The sequence below is a fragment of the Acanthochromis polyacanthus genome, chromosome 4, assembly GCF_021347895.1.
Source record: "Acanthochromis polyacanthus isolate Apoly-LR-REF ecotype Palm Island chromosome 4, KAUST_Apoly_ChrSc, whole genome shotgun sequence".
In the NCBI taxonomy this organism is placed as follows: Eukaryota; Metazoa; Chordata; class Actinopteri; family Pomacentridae; genus Acanthochromis; species Acanthochromis polyacanthus.
The window spans coordinates 2,275,149-2,292,939 of NC_067116.1; the positions used below are offsets into that span (position 1 = coordinate 2,275,149).

Genomic DNA, 17,791 nt, shown 5'->3' on the forward strand with positions numbered 1-17,791 from the left:
AGAGGACCTGAGGGCTGTAGAGAACTTGGAGACTTTTAAATGCAGGCTCAAGACTCACCTTTTTAAACTGGCTTTTACATAATGCTTTTATTTTATCTTAATGCCTCGATTTATACTGTTTATTCCCTGGTTTTGCTTTTATTTATACATTTATTTTATTATTTTCTATACTATATTATTATTTCACTATTTAAGTATTTATTTTACTATCTATTTACTATTTTACTATTCTTTATCTTTTAGTAGCTATTTTATTCTTCAATTTTTAGTTTTACCTGTTATTTTTAACACGTCTATTTTAGATTCCAGTGTTTCCTCAGTGGGGAGCCGTCTGCATCTGGGGCTTTGGCAGGGCCTGGGACTGATGGCCCTGGAGCTAGCTGGCCTGTTGGGCCTGATGGGGCCTGCTGCTGCCCCGGGTGCGGGCGGCTCTCATTGATGGTGTTTCCTCTTTCTGGTGCTTCTGCTCTCAGCCAACAGACACTATTATTTCTGTTATAAAAGTGTGTGTGTGTGTGTGTGTGTGTGCATGGCTGTGTGACTGTCTGTGTGTGTGTGTGTGTGTGTGTGTGTGTGTGTGTGTGTGTGTGTGTGTTCATAGGAAGTATGTTGTGGGGCAGGATTTGGGAGGGATGTGGGCCATTGTCTTTTTATTGTTTTTTATTGTTTGTTTTTAACTTGTTAAGCACTTTGTGTTACTTTTTGTATGAAAAGTGCTATAGAAGTATGCCTCTAGTCATGCTGCTATAGGCCTAGGCTGCTGGGGGACTTTTCTTGACGCACTGAGCCCTTCTCTATCTACCTTTACATTTAATATGTATACCGTTATTGCAGTACATTCACTCTGTTTCCCCCTGTGCTATTTCTCCGAGTGTCCCTGGTCCCAGAGCTGGATGCTTCAGATCTGTGGTTGATGTTCCACCAGCTGGTCCAGTCTCCATCATGTCCACTGTGGGATGCTGCTGCTGACCTTCCTCCAGCCCTCTGCTTCCAACTCCCCTTTTCCACCAGTCAACTCTGCATTGCCTTCACTATACTGTTATGCTAACTTACATACTGTTTGAATTTTACTGCTAGCTATATATGGAGTATGTTTAATGTCAGAGCCGTACATCATCAGAGTAAACTATGAGTCAGTTTTCAATGTTAGCTTATACTTTGTCTGTGTCACATATCCTGTCATACTTGTATCCAAATGTGTGTTGTGTTTTCCTTGCTTTCCCACCCCTCCCTCTTCTCCCATCCCTCCCCCTTGCCCTCCTCTGTCCCTCTCAACCCCCCCGGCCAGCAGGCAGATGGGTCCCCCCTATATAGAGCCGGGTTCTGCTCGAGGTTTCTTCCCTGTTAAAAGGGTGTTTTCTTGCCACTGTCGCCTTTGGGCTGCTCTGGGGGTCAGGCATTTGGGTTCTGTAAAGCGTCTTGAGACGATTTGACTGTAATTGACGCTATATAAATAAAATTGAATTGAATAGAAATAAACTTTGATCGATTGATTGAGTGATAGTATGTGGCTAATGTTAGCTTTGATGGTAGTAGTAGTATGTGGCTAATGTTGGCTTTGATGGTAGTAGTAGTATGTGGCTAATGTTAGCTTTGATAGTGGTAGTATAATATGGCTAACATTAGCTTTAATAGTAGTAGTAGTATGTGGCTAATGTTAGCTTTGCTGGTAGTAGTAGTATGTGTTTAACATTAGGTTTGATGGTAGTAGTAGTATGTGTCTAACGTTAGCTTTGATGGTAGTAGTAGTATGTGGCTAATGTTAGCTTTGATGGTGGTAGTATAATAGGCTAACATTAGCTTTAATGGTAGTAGTAGTATGTGGCTAATGTTAGCTTTGATGGTAGTAGTAGTATGTGGCTAATGCTAGCTTTGATGGTAGTAGTAGTATGTGTCTAACGTTAGCTTTGATGGTAGTAGTAGTATGTGGCTAATGTTAGCTTTGATGATGGTAGTATAATATGGCTAACATTAGCTTTAATGGTAGTAGTAGTATGTGGCTAATGTTAGCTTTGATGGTGGTAGTAGTGGTAATGTGGCTAATGTTAGCTTTGATGGTAGTAGTAGTAATGTGGCTAATGTTAGCTTTGATGGTAGTAGTAGTATGTGTCTAACATTAGCTTTGATGGTAGTAGTCGTATGTGGCTAATGTTAGCTTTGATGGTGGTAGTATAATATGGCTAACATTAGCTTTATTGGTAGTAGTAGTATGTGGCTAATGTTAGGTTTGATGGTAGTAGTAGTAATGTGGCTAATGTTAGGTTTGATGGTAGTAGTATAGTAATATGGCTAACGTTAGCTTTGATGGTAGTAGTAGTATGTGTCTAACATTAGCTTTGATGGTAGTAGTAGTATGTGTCTAACATTAGCTTTGATGGTAGTAGTAGTAATGTGGCTAATGTTAGGTTTGATGGTAGTAGTAAAGTAATGTTGCTAACGTTAGTTTTGCTGATAGTAGCAGTAATGTGGCTAACATTAGCTCCTGAACTTTCCTCAGAGATAACGAGATGAAGGAAAACTTCTCCCTTCAGGGTTTTAGCTTCTATCAGTGGAAACCAGGCAGCTCCATGAACCTTCTTAAGGTGGAAGTAAGCGGGAAGGATTTCTAGGAGAACCAGATAGAGGAGATCCGGTGAGGAGCTCAGATAAAGCTCAGCTAAACATCCATCTGACCTCGTTCCATAAGAAGCTGAGAAACTCTGGAGTTTTCTTCAAGTTAGTAGAAGTGAAATAACTGAGAGAAGCCATCAGTATTCCCTGGACCCAGTTTGCACTTTCTTTTTCTGAATTTATCTCATATTTAATGAAGAGATTAAATCTGATATGCAGCAGCAGCACTGGCCCAATACCCCAGGAACACGTTTAAAGTTTTCAGGTTAAATCTTGGATTTAAAGCACAATTAGTGATCCAAGAAGAAAAGAGAAGAAAAATGATTCTCTTCATCCGTCTGACAAAATGAGTCTAAAAAACATGAAAACATGAACAATAAACAAACAAATAAACAGAAGAATCCCCGTTCAGTCCAGCAACTAACCCTCGTACCTGAACAACATCTGAGGAGCATCTTTTATTAAATGTGCGACTGTAAATCTGGACAGAAATTTTCTACAGTTTGGGAATTTCCGTTTTGTTTAGAGGGAATAAAATTAATCTGTTAAGAGTTAAAAAACACATTTCCATTTCATTTTAGGGCAATATTTTTACAGAAACATGAAATCTGTGGATCAAAAAATTAAAAACAAAAACAACGATATAAAAAGGACCAAAAATGTAAGAAAATAATAAAAAAATGGTGAAAATAACAACAAATATTTTAAAATAATAGTATTTTAACTGATTAAAATACAGTAAAAATGTGATATTTTAAAATCCAATGTTAGAGAAACTAAAAATACAATTACATTTAAAAAGATTTAGAATGTGAGACCATAAAACTAAACTGTTTTACTGAATTTAAATCCACTTTAAATATAATTATTTTACAGATATTTGCTGTTATTTTCTGTGTTTGAATGTTAGAATATTTTCCTGTTTTTAAACATATTTTTCTGACTTTTAAAGTGTGTGTGGCAGTAAATGTATAAATGGAGGTTAACATCCCATAATAAGTCTGCAGTCTTTATTGTGTAACGGGTTTGTTGCTCTGATTTCACGTTCTGGTGTGAACCTGTTGGATCTAATCTGCTGATTCTGAAACATTCCAGGAGTTTTCCTGGTTGTGAAGGCCGTAAATAAAAGCCTCAAACAGTTTTTATTTTTTACCGTCTGAGTGAGAAAAGAGCAGCTGGAGTGGAAACAGAACGAAGATAGAAGTTCCAGGAACCAGATCAGAGCTCCGACTACCAGCTGTAAACACTCTGTGGTGACGTAGCGCTCACGCTGGGAACGCTGGGAATGCTGGGAACGCTGGGAACGCCATGTGCTGCTTCATACATTCCTGTTCAACAGAAACAAACACAGAAACTGTCAAAGAAGAATTCAGTGAAATCCACTCTGGAGCTGTTTGGGCTGCAGACGGATTCACACTGAGCTGCTCCACACACACATTTACAGTCCTGACCTCATTTAAATCACATTTATATCATTTAAATCACATTTATATCATTTATATTGTATTTATATCACATTTATATTGTATTTATATCACATTTATATTGTATTTATATCACATTTATATTGTATTTATATCACATTTATATCACATTTATATCATTTATACCACATTTACAACATTTGTATCATATCACATTTATATAATTCATATCAAATTGATGTAATTTGTATCACATTTATGTCACATTTCTATAATTTATGTCACATTTATTGTATTTATATCAAATTTATATATGATATTAATGTCATTTTTATCACATTTACATGACATTTGTATAACATTTACATCACAAATATCACATTTTTATCATTTAGACAAAATGTATCATATTTATATAATTTATTTATCACATTTACATCAAATTTAATACATTTATATCACATTTATATCACATGTAGATCACATATTTCATCACCTTTATGTTTTATTTATATCACATCTGTACAAGGTTCAGCCAGATGTTTAAAACTATGGAGGATAAAAAGAACAGAAGCTCTTTTTTCACATTAAAAGCCTAAGAGCCCGTTGTAATGATGATGAACCAGATTGTGAGTGGCTCTGGATCTCTGGTAACTCCATGAGGCTGAATCCAACACAGATGTGCTTCAGCTGCTCTAAGTTCATTATTCACAGAGACACTTTCACTTTTTCATGAATCCAGATGTTCTCAGTTTGATGGAAATCAGACGTCCTGTTTGTTCTCCTCTGACCCCTTTAGCTAAACTAAAATGTTAGTTTGATTTTAAACGTCCAGCTGTTTCACTGTCACATGGTCCTGATTGATCCAAGTGTCAGAAATCACCTTTTATTAGGCTGAACATGAAATATTTCCCCCCAGTCATCAGGAAACCAGCTCAGAACCAGAGTTATGAGGATTCATTGAAGGAGACTGACCTCAGTGATGAACTTTCTCTTCCAGAATGTGTCGATGAACTCCAGCTGCCATTAATGGAGATTCTTCTACTGATTAAAACACAATTAATTCTCCTCCAACAACAGCAAAATGGCCGTTTACCTTGACTTTATTTTATTGTGACACACTCTATGTGATTGTGTAAAGCAGCACAGAACAAAGTGGAAAGAAATATTTAAAACTGCAGATTTTAGCTGTCACCTTGGTCAAAATAAAGATAAAAGACAGATTCATATTTAAGTGCAACTTTAAATGAAATACTCATTAGGCTCCCAGCACTGAATGGAATGCAAGAAATTATTATTATTTCTATTAATACCTTTAACAAAGTGAAAAACATGTTCTCTCCTTGTTATATTTTTCTTTGGATGAACGAAACACATTTTGAGGGCCTAAAAATACTTGAAAACGCCTGAAAATCTGCACACACATCAGGACCGGTGAACAGTTTGAAAAGCAGCGTTGATCCGCTCCTCACATTCTTGCTGTTCAGCAAATCCAAGCATGTCCACCAGGTGGCGCTGCGACTGAGACTGCATATCGACCTGTGTATTTGAGGGTTGGACTCTGATCACACATGTAAAGTTTGAGGCAGACGGAGCATGTTTAGGTCAGTCAGACATCACTTCCTGTTTCATGGTGAAATATCCAAAATGGACGCCTTCTGGGGGCCACCATTTCCACGCCCTCAGACTTCTGTGGTGCATTTTGATAGCTTTTGATCACCCATGCCTGCTGTACATCCTGGTCAAATCTAAGCTGTGTCAGGTTTACTCTGTTTGAGTTTATAGATTTTGAAAATGTGCAAAAATGACACAAAATTGTCCAAAATAAGACAACAAATTCAAAATGGCCGACTTCCTGTTGTGTTTTGGGCATTTCTGCAAGAGACTTTTTTGTGCGTCCTGATGTGTTACAGATGCCTTCTGAATGTCGTAGCTGTCGGTGATGTGTGGTTTGTGGGCTGAAGTTTCATGACGCTGCAGGGGGCGCTATGGAGCCATTTTGCCACACATGTTCTTTAGTTGTTCTCTGACTTTGGTAGCGGCTCTGCATTAACTTTGACTTGGACGATGCTATAAAATCAGTATCTATTCATGAAGCTACAGCTGGTTAGCATGTTAGCGTGTTAGCATGTGGTCTGGATGAGTGTCTCTGTTTCATCCTCGTTCTGCTGTCTGACAACAGAAACATCTGGGAAGGAGAGCAGCTTTATTGTAGTTTAGCTAAATTAAAATGGAGTAATTCAATTTTATGAAGAAATGCGTTGTGGGTAAACTTAAAGGGTGGGGGTTGTGTTTATTTGTGGCCATTTGTGTGTTTTGTGGTCGTTTTGTGTTTCTTTGTGGTTGTTTAATGTCTCCTCTGAGCAGGACCAGTGTGATGATCTGAGTCTGGAGGAAACTATAAAAGGTGATTCTGGGTAAACGTTAAGGCTCGTATCAGCATCATCAGGTTATGTAGAATCCATGTGATAGTTTGATTTGTGAGGTGTTTTAAAGCTGCTGTAAATAAAGACGACGTTTCAGAACCTCTCCTCCTCAGATGAACAGAAGTCTGTGTGCTGAAGGTCCGACTGCTTCTGAGGAATGTTGGTCTGAGGAGATCCATTACATCAACAAGGAGAGCTCTGTGAGGATCCATCAGCATCTGCACACACACACACACACACACACACACTCTGAACGGCCTCAGTGCGCTGCAGGATTAGAAGCAGCAGAAGTGAAACGTAGAAGCTTCAGCAGATTACAGTTGTTTGGAGGAACAGAGCAGAGTTCTGTCTGCAGCTTCCAGCCTGGAAATAAACTCATTTTAAACTGATAGAATTCATTCATCCAACAGTTTCATTAGAAAACTGAACTCATTTAATAGAAATATCTTTGATGATGCAGAACTTTAAAAAACTGTAAGAAATAAATATTCTAAAACAGTTTGCTTTCTCTCTGTGTTTTGTTAAATTATAGATAAAATCTATTAAAATCACAGAAAAGGTAATAATTTACATGTTTACAATATTTTTTACAACTCATTCTTTCACTTGGCTTTGCTGTAAAATTACAACATTTTTGCTCATTTAAATGTTTAAATTAAATAAAATCGTTTTTATGTAAAGTTAAATTCACGCCATAGATATTAAACTGCTTTTACTGATCAATGATGTTATTTCTCTCCTGGATGTTCGTTTTTGCTGCAGCTTTCTGTTTCTTTAACCATCAGTGACTTCTCTGGACTTTCTAACAGTCCTCCATGTCCTCTGCTATGTTATACATCATATATTAATTATAGCAGCAGGCTGGATGTGGTTCTGGGTGGTCCGGTTTACATGTTGTGTAACGATGAGGTGGATAAAGTCAGCAGTGAAGCTCAGAGTGTTTCTGTGAAGCAGATCAGAGCTTCTTTTAGCTCCATGTTTGGTCTCAACCATCTCTGATGTACCCTGAATGCCTCAGAACACAAACTACAAGCAGACAAACGCACAAATCCTTGAGAGCAGGGGTGTCCAACATGAGCCCCGTGGTCCAAAAGCCGTCCTCCAGAGGGTCCAACATGAGGCCCGTGGTCCAAAAGCGGTCCTCCAGAGGGTCCAACATGAGGCCCGTGGTCCAAAAGTGGTCCTCCAGAGGGTCCAACATGAGGCCCGTGGTCCAAAAGCGGTCCTCCAGAGAGTCCAACATGAGGCCCGTGGTCCAAAAGTGGTCCTCCAGAGGGTCCAACATGAGGCCCGTGGTCCAAAAGCCGTCCTCCAGAGGGTCCAACATGAGGCCCGTGGTCCAAAAGCCGTCCTCCAGAGGGTCCAACATGAGCCCCGTGGTCCAAAAGCCGTCCTCCAGAGGGTCCAACATGAGGCCCGTGGGCCAAAAGCGGTCCTCCAGAGGGTCCAACATGAGGCCTGTGGGCCAAAAGTGGTCCTCCAGAGGGTCCAACATGAGGCCCGTGGTCCAAAAGTGGTCCTCCAGAGGGTCCAACATGAGGCCCGTGGGCCAAAAGCGGTCCTCCAGAGGGTCCAACATGAGCCCCGTGGGCCAAAAGTGGTCCTCCAGAGGGTCCAACATGAGGCCCGTGGGCCAAAAGTGGTCCTCCAGAGGGTCCAACATGAGGCCCGTGGGCCAAAAGCGGTCCTCCAGAGGGTCCAACATGAGGCCCGTGGGCCAAAAGCGGTCCTCCAGAGGGTCCAACATGAGGCCCGTGGTCCAAAAGCGGTCCTCCAGAGGGTCCAACATGAGCCCCGTGGTCCAAAAGCGGTCCTCCAGAGGGTCCAACATGAGGCCCGTGGGCCAAAAGCGGTCCTCCAGAGGGTCCAACATGAGGCCCGTGGGCCAAAATACGGTCCTCCAGAGGGTCCAACATGAGGCCCGTGGGCCAAAAGCGGTCCTCCAGAGGGTCCAACATGAGCCCCGTGGGCCAAAAGCGGTCCTCCAGAGGGTCCAACATGAGCCCCGTGGGCCAAAAGCGGTCCTCCAGAGGGTCCAACATGAGGCCCGTGGGCCAAAATACGGTCCTCCAGAGGGTCCAACATGAGGCCCGTGGGCCAAAAGTGGTCCTCCAGAGGGTCCAACATGAGCCCCGTGGGCCAAAAGCGGTCCTCCAGAGGGTCCAACATGAGCCCCGTGGGCCAAAAGCGGTCCTCCAGAGGGTCCAACATGAGGCCCGTGGACCAAAAGCGGTCCTCCAGAGAGTCCAACATGAGGCCTGTGGTCCAAAAGCGGTCCTCCAGAGGGTCCAACATGAGGCCCGTGGACCAAAAGCGGTCCTCCAGAGAGTCCAACATGAGGCCCGTGGTCCAAAAGCGGTCCTCCAGAGGGTCCAACATGAGGCCCGTGGTCCAAAAGTGGTCCTCCAGAGGGTCCAACATGAGGCCCGTGGTCCAAAAGTGGTCCTCCAGAGAGTCCAACATGAGGCCCGTGGTCCAAAAGCGGTCCTCCAGAGGGTCCAACATGAGGCCCGTGGACCAAAAGTGGTCCTCCAGAGGGTCCAACATGAGGCCCGTGGTCCAAAAGCGGTCCTCCAGAGGGTCCAACATGAGGCCCGTGGTCCAAAAGTGGTCCTCCAGAGGGTCCACTATGAGGCCTGTGGGCCAAAAGCGGTCCTCCAGACCCAGAGAGCAAACTATGGGTGAATCAATGTTGAATCTATGTTGAGACCTAACGTCTAAATTATACAGAAAGCGCAAGGTTGATAAAATGTTGAGTCAACGTTTGCTTACATAGATTACATGTTTGCAAACATAGATTCAACATTAATTAAACATTGACCTGTCAAACATTTTAATTAAACCAAAATACAACGTAGATTCAATGGTATCTTTTAAACACAAACTTCAATGTTGACAAAATGTTGTTGAATCAACGTTGATCCATCCATCAATCTTCAACCGTAACCACAATTCAACCTTCTTAACCCTAATTCAACATTGATTTAACATCTTTTGCTATCTGGGTAAAGTGTGATTTATGGTTGAAAAGCAAACGTTGACTCAACATTTTATCAACCTTGCGCTTTCTGTATAATTTCGACGTTAGGTCTCAACATAGATTCAACATTGATTCACCCATAGTTTGCTATCTGGGGAGGGTCCAACATGAGGCCCGTGGTCCAAAAGTGGTCCTCCAGAGGGTCCAATCCGGCCCTCAAAGTGTAAAAATTCCAGAGAAGACATTAACTGCAGATTGTAAATTAGTAAAACTATAAATTTAAAATCATTTCTAGACCATGACAAGGTGTTTGGATCATGAAGTAAAATATTAGATTGTTCTTTGTTCTTCTGACATTCTGTGTCTGATTTTTGTAATATTTTTTCTTGTTTTTGCTGTTTTTTGTCTTTTTTTGTCTGACTTTTGTTGTTTGTCTCATGTTTTTGTTTTTGTTTCTATGTTTTTGTTGTTTTATTTCTATTTTTTTGTAGTTCTGTGTCTGATCTTTGTAATTTTTTGAGTCTTGTTTTTGCCGTTGGCCCCTGAACTAAACACTCCTGGTTTAAATCCGTTGCTGCTCTGAGCAGGAATCTGTGGGTTAAACTCTCGCCTGATTTGCAGAAACGAGATTAGAAGGTGTGCAGCTAAATTTAACTCCAGAACAAATGAGAAAAACAAGAGGAGGGACAGGAAGGCTGGCCGGCGTTCAGAGCTTCATCTCGTTTCCTCACATTCTGTCTGAGCGGTGAAGCTGCTGCAGCTCTGAGGCTCACAGACCAAACGGTGAGAGGCGTCTGATGGACAGGAACATCTGCCTCTGTGTCCACTTATTAGGAGAGAAACACAAAGAACAGCAGAGAAATGACTGCAATTAAACACTTCTTAATCCGCATTTCTTTGAACTGAACGATTTGTTGGGTTTTTATGTAGATTTAAAATATCGTTGTATCATTTATTCATTTTTCTGTCGCTTTGTAATGTTTTTTGTTTCTTGTTGTTTTGTAATTTTTGTCTATTTTTTGTAGTTTTTTCTTTTTTGTAATTTTTTTGTCTCATTTTTGTCCTTTTTTGTTGCTTTGTAGCTTTTTGTCATTTTTTGTTTTGTTTCGTGTTGTGTCTCTTTTTTGTAATGTTTTGTCTTTGTTGTTTTTTATTCGTTGTGTTTTTTTCTCGTTGTCCCTTTTTTTTGTCTCTTTGTTGCCAAGATAAATGACTGTAATTAATCATTTTTTAATGAGAATTTCTTTCAAGTGAATAAATTAATGTGAGAATCTTTGGATTTAATTACAGAGATTAAATCTCTGTAATTAATAATAACTGTAGAGTCTCTGTTATTCAGTGAGGTAAAGTTGTGTTTTACATGTTTTTTGTGTGAGTTAAATGACAGATTGAGGTAAATTTAGACCATAAATAGTTTATTTGTGCCTCCAGTCACGATGTGTTTCGATTGTGAAGCAGTGTGTTTTTAAATGTGAGTCTGAATAAACAGATAAATTTAGAAAAGCTTTAAGAGGAAGAGAATAGATGCAGAAACACAACAAGCAGCAGAGACACCAGCTGAATGAGGGTTACAATAAAACGACAGAAATGATGCATGAACAGAAATAAAAATAGAAATAAAGGCACTGATCCTTTCACTAGTAACTGACATTAATAAATCATTCTGATTTTCAGCAGGTTAAATGGTTCAAATAAAGACCAGCTTCTGGTTTTTCCAGCCGCTGATCTGAAATCTGAGCCTGAAATAATAAAAGTCGGTTCTGAATGAGTATTTGATGCAGCGTTTAGTTTGTAAAGGTGTGGACAGATGGAGCCTGATCTGAGGTCTGTTTTAGAACTCAGTTAATAAATCCTGAAAACAATCTGTTAGAGCAACATCTGGTCAGATTTCACCAATAGAACCTGAAAACAGTCATCGAAAATGTGACCTTTCTGTTAAATCAGTCAAACGTTTAGTTCCTGCTGCTTTTCTGACTGATGAGCTGAAATGTTTTACCTTCACTCTGATCAGGAAGCAGCTGTGAAGCTTCAAGCCTCCATCAGCTTTAGATTTAGAAGCAGAACATCTGGATGGAGTGGCTTCACCAACAGGACGGTCCTCGTTATCAGAGGAACTTCTGCTTTGATTTTGAGTTCTGCCTTCATCATACAGGTGGGCCCACATTCATCACTGTTTAATGGACGTTTTACATCATTTCTCTTTATCTGATCGTCTCGATTCATTTTCTCTGGTTCAAGCCTTTTTGGACATTTATTTTTGAATCTTTTTGTACACAGTTTTATGCGGCTTAGGGCAAGTTTTGAGGCATTTTCTGGTCGTTTCTGTCATTTTATACACATTTTGGGTCATTCTGGATAAATTCTGAACAAAGGACGGGTTTGAGTTGTTTGGAAACATCTCAGTCATTTTAAATTCGTTTTCAGTCATTTCAGACGTCTTTGGGGGCATTTTGGTCAAAATCTGGAGTAATTATGGAAAAGATTCAAGATATTTTGAACATTTTTTAAGTCATTTCATCAGAAAGACACACGACATTTTAGGAGGAGAAACACGTCTGAGTTCTGGGAAAAACTGCAACTAAAATAAGAAGAAAAGCTGGAAAATCACCACAAAAACAGCCAAATTTACCACAAAAAGAGTCAAAACTTTAAATATGCAGCAAATACACCCAAGATCACCACAAACAGTCCCAACTTTACCACAAAGCAGGTGAAAATGCAACAAAAACTCAAATTTGACACAAAAAACATGCAAAATAGCCACAGCCAAAATTACTGATTGGAGCCTCTTAATGTCATTTTTTGGCCAAATTTGAAATATTTTAGGACAATTTGGAGTCATTTTGGACATCTTCTATCATTTCCAAATGTTTTATAAGACATTTCTGACAAACATTGAGAAATTTACGACTATTTTTGTGTAGTTTTGGAACTTTAATGACATTTTGAGTCATTTCTGATGAATGAGAAACACACCTGAGTTCTGTTAAAAACTGCCCAGAAAATGTCCAAATTTTCAGTGCTTTTGGACGAATTTGAACAATTCAGGACAACTTAGTGTAATTTTGGGTCATTCTGAACATTTTTGAAGCTTTTTAAAATATATTTCTTAGATTATTAAATTAGCATATCTTAACTCATTTTAATTTATTTTGTCTTAAACTACGTCTCAGACTCTTATTTTGTTAAATCCATGTTTCATCGCTTCCTCTGCTCAGGTCTCAATAAATGTACTAGTAGTTTCATAAAGTAGATTTCTATAAAATGACCCAGAACTTGCTCCAGTGATTCATCTTGTTCCTGTTCTTCTGCTTCATTCACAGAACTCACGTGTTTGTTTTTTATTTCTTTTCAAACTCATATTTTCATTCTGGATGAGGTGTTCTGTCCTTCTACCTTCAGCTGTGACTCAGTGTTTATCTGCAGCTTTCATTCTGTTCACTTCCACTACATTTGTCATCTCTCTGACTCTGTTCTTCAGGTTCTTGATGGTCTAAGTCAGGACTTTGGGGATACCAGTCTATACCCTTCATTCTAGAACCTTCATTCTAGAACCTTCATTCTTGAACCTTCATTCTTGAACCTTCATTCCATCCTGATGGAACCATTTCTTTACCACGTCTGATGTGTGTTTGGGCTCATTGTCTGGTTGAAACATCCAACTGTGTCCAAGATCAACCTTCTGCTGATGGTTTTAGGTTCTCCTGAAGAACGTGGAGGTGATCCTCCTTCTTCATTATTCCATTTACTTTGTGGAAAGATCCAGTTCCACAGAGCATGATACTGCCACCTCCATGCTTTATGGCAGCTTTGGTGTTCTTGGGGTTGAACCTTCAGTGTTTGTTCCATCTGACCTCAGAACTTTCCTCCAGAAGGTCTTTTCTTTGTCCATGTGATGAGTGGAGCTTAAGGTTCTTCATGGATCCTCTAGAACCCTGTGGACACTGACAGCTGTGTTCCAGCAGCTTCTCATCCATCCAGACCTGCTTTCTGATGGTTCCTGGTTGACTCTTGATCATCCTGACCAATAGTCTCTCAGCAGCAGCTGGTAGTTTGTGTTTTTCAGCCATTCTAGATGTTTTCAGTCACCTTGGAATAGTTTGGAGTAAATATGGACTAATTTTGAATTGACTTTAACCATTTATTTGTCAATTTGGGCAGGTTTTTAATATTTCAAGATATATTTTTAGTCCCTTTGGACAATGGCTGAGTGAATTTATGTCCATGTAGACGTCTCTTCAGTCAGTTTAGAACGTTGTTGAGTCAATTTGGACAATTCTGGCCAAATTTTTAATCAGCTTAGACAACGTTTGAGTCCAGTCAATGATTTTCTTCTTCAGATCTTTGCTGAGCTCCTCAGACTTTCCCCCTGTAGAGTTTGAGTCTAATGAGTGGATCTAATGGTTCTATTTAAACTGATCAGAGGAGTCAGCAGCTGTAGTCGACTGGAATCACTCAGGTGAAGTTAGGAGGCCGTGAAGCTAAGAACATTTGATTAATACAACTTTCTACCTCGTCAAAATGATAATTCAAGTTGCTGTTTGTGTATTTATGATCCATTTTGTCATATTTCCAGAAGAAATTTAATAAACGAATGAAAGAACCAGAATTCATGTGTTTAGTGACAAAGTTTGATGTGTTTCAGTAACTGAAGCAGAAATCCAGAGTTCTAGGAGTCATTAGAAACTCTGACTGATGGTAAACTTGGACTTCATAGTGGATGAAACTTGATTTCTCACCTGTATTTACTGTTTGTCCAGCCAAACGTTGTATTTTTATGGATCCTGATGCTGTAAACCGGTTCAGACCCACTCTCCATCAACTCGGTTTAATCCTGAGTCCGGCTCTGATCCGTTACAGTCTTGAGTAACGTGAGAACAAAGCTTTCAGTGTGCAGATCTTCATGTCTGACCGGCTGCAGATCCAGGATCAGAGTGAAACATGAACAGCTGTGAAACATGAACGCTTCGATACGACGACACAATGGACCCATTTAGGAAGCCGAGCGGCGCCAGAACCAGAGGATCCTGGTTCCTACCGGGTGCTTTAACTCCAATTTAACTCCTGGTTTGTGTTTTTCACAGATTAAACCAGGTAGAGATGAATTCAGCTGCATTTGTTTACCAGGAGAAACTGACTACAAAATAAAAGCAGAATAAACCAGAGTGGGATGTCCCTTCAAAGTAAGAGCTCCACCACCATAGATATCTCCGGACCAGTTTTCATTTCAGAATAAAATTCCTTTATTATCACTGGAGTGGAGAACAAACTGAAGAATCAGACGTTTTAAAAGTACAGAAAGAAAATATAACGTCCAGTAGAAAAGAAATATGTAGTGGTGTAATCATGGAAACAGATTTAAAAGATGTCCATCCATCCATCCATCCATCCATCCATCCATCCATCTGTCTGTCTGTCAGCGACATCACTCTAAAACAGACCAACAGATTTGAATGAAATTTTCATTGAAGGTCAAAAACAACACAAGGACCAAGTGATCAGATTCTGGCAGTGATGCAACTTATAGTCTGGATCCATGGATTAGTTAAAGATTTCTGTATCATTGCCAGATAGCAGCACGGCGTCACTGTAACCATGACAACAAGTCTACATCAGCTGATTGTGATCCTTCTACAAATCCACCTCTGAGGACTTATCAGGACTTATCCATCAGAAATGATCCAAGGAACAGCTGATTAAACTGTGGGGGTGTTTCTGAGTCCCATCTATTCCTGCTACATATTTAGGTCACGTGATCCGGTATCCATACAAAACGTACACATGCAGAACACATGCCTGGACTCAGTTCAAGGTCATTTCCTCTGTGGCTTCATCTATTTTAAATGTTGCTGTGATTTCTGATCATCAATAACTAATAAATAAAAGCTGTATTTCTGACATATGGGGGAATGAGCAGCCTTGGAGGAGGACTGATCTCTGAGGGCTTTTCTGGTTCCAGTGCAGCAGGTATCACAGTGATAATAAAGCAGTCAGAGTACAGTTAACACTTTTCTCCTCTTATTTTTATTCCATTCCTGGTTGTTTTTCTGAGGGAATCTCCTCCATGAAGGAACTGGCTGCTGCTCCTGAACTCCTGAACTTCAGAAACAGTGAATGAAGCTGGAAAACAAAGAGGTGTGAATTAGAGCCGCTTACATAAGAAGGTGCTCAGTAATGAGGCTGTTCAGGACTTTGTAGAGCGTGAAAAATGCATTTGGACCAGCTAAACCAACTGATCAGCTTACATAAGCGGCAGCGGGCACATCTGCTCACGTGTGTTAGCTTGTGTTAGCGTGTGCTAGCTTGTGTTAGCGTGTGCTAGCTTGTGTTAGCTTGTGTTAGCGTGTGCTAGCTTGTGTTAGCGTGTGTTAGCGTGTGCTAGATTGTGTTAGCGTGTGTTAGCGTGTGCTAGCTTGTGTTAGCGTGTGTTAGCGTGTGCTAGCTTGTGTTAGCGTGTGTTAGCGTGTGTTAGCGTGTGCTAGCGTTTACTGGTTTCTGACCAGGAGGTTTCATGGGAGGAAACCTGGGGCTGATTTCAGCAGAATAACGGCAGAGAGCAGCTGTGATCCTTTACTAGAGAAGAAAAAGAGGACGTGAGGTCGCTGTGAACTCAGACCTGCTGCCGTATGAACAGAATATTGATCCTCTTATGGACTTTATTCAGATGGATGATGGATCACGTGCAGCAACGTTCTGCAGGAAACCAGAGGAGGCTGAAGGACCTCCAGTCATTCATTCACTGTTTTATTTTAGTGAACTGTTGTGACAAAAAATATCATTATTTTATACATAATTGCTGCTATCTGAAAGAAAAATTCTGCATATCAATATGTATGTGTGTGTTACTTACATGTTAGAATGTTTTTCTCATTTTTGTAATTTTTCTGTGTTGTTCTTGTATTTTTGTGTTGTTTTTGCATTTTTTATCATATTTTGTATGCTTTTGTCATTTTTGTCTCATTTTAGTAATTTGCTGTCTCATCTGTCATTTTTTTTCGATTTTGTCATTTTTTGTCTGATTTCTGTAATTTTTTGTGTTGTTCTTGTAATTTTTTGTTATATTTTTGTCATTTTTTCTCATTTTTGTCAGTTCTTGCTTTTGTAAGTTTTTTGTGTCATTTTTTATTTTTGGTGCCGTTTTTGTCAGATTTCTGTCAATTTTTGTGTTGTTTTTGTCTCATTTCTGTCATTTTCTTCTTGTTTTACTCTTTTTTGTCTAATTTTTTGTCATTTTTTTGTCTCATTTTTGTCATTTTTTTTGTCTCATTTTTGTCATTTCTTCTTGCTTTTGTAAGTTTTTGTATCATTTTCGAAATTTTTTGGCCTGTTTTTGTCATTTTTGTTGGATTTCTGTCATTTTCTGTGTTGTTTGCAATTTTTTTTGCAATTTTTGTCATATTTTTGTCATTTTGTGTCTCGTTTATGTCGTTTTGTCAACTAAAGGCAGCAGTTCTACAGGAAACCAGCATCAGAGGAGATTTACGGACCTACTTTTCCTCCAATCATTCAATTTACCGGTTTGACGCGACACACATTGTTTTAATGAATTATTCTGACAAAAAAGTCATTATTTTTTACATATTTTCTGCTATTTGAAATGTGTAATTTGTGTGTTAAATGAAGATAAACAGCAAAAGAAAAAAGACTTAATTAATTTGACTTTGTTACTTTACAGATTTTGTTTTGGTTTTGTTAAATTACAGATAATTTCTAGTGAAATTATCCAAAAATAATGAAGCAACTTTACACGTTCCAAACAAACAGAAAACAAGCTGTAAACTGTAAATAACATCCACCTAAAAACATTCTTTTACACAGCGTTACCATAAAATGACTGCTTTTACTGTACTTATATCACCTAAAAATCTATTATTTTACAGATATCTGCAGGTACTTTCAGACTTTATTTCTGTTTGAGCCTTACAGTATTCCACAGTTTACAGATGTTTCTCAGTGTGTGTTTGCAGTAAACATCTTCATTCATAAAGACATAAAAGCTTCATTTTCTTAGTGTAAAGCCGTAAATAAAGCGACTGTTTCCTGTTTCGAGGTCACACTGTTTCTTTCTTAGATGAATAAAAATACGTCCTCATTGTGTCTTCAGCAGCTGTGATCACGTGAGTCCAGCTTTTATTCAGAGATTTTACAAAACTGCAGCTGAACAGAAGATGACGTCTGACCTGAAGCAGAGTTTAGCTTCTGCTTTATTCACAAATGTCCTCAACTTTCTGTGAAACTGTGGAGTAAAACGTGATGTTTTATATTTAATATACAATAAAGACATGGAAAAACATGACAGATGGAACGTTTCTGTTATTTTGTGATTTTTGAATCATTTTGTGTTTCCATTG

The 17,791-nt window shown here is 39.3% G+C and overlaps 1 protein-coding gene and 1 long non-coding RNA gene across 4 annotated transcripts in view; one reads left to right on the top strand and one right to left on the bottom strand.

Moving 5' to 3' along the window:
• The window catches only part of LOC110966412 (cystathionase (cystathionine gamma-lyase)), a 353,362-nt gene that overhangs the window by 99,601 nt on the left and 235,970 nt on the right, over window positions 1-17,791 (top strand). The window lies entirely within an intron of this gene.
• Window positions 1-17,791, bottom strand: part of LOC127533553 (uncharacterized) — a 138,168-nt gene that overhangs the window by 91,172 nt on the left and 29,205 nt on the right. The window lies entirely within an intron of this gene.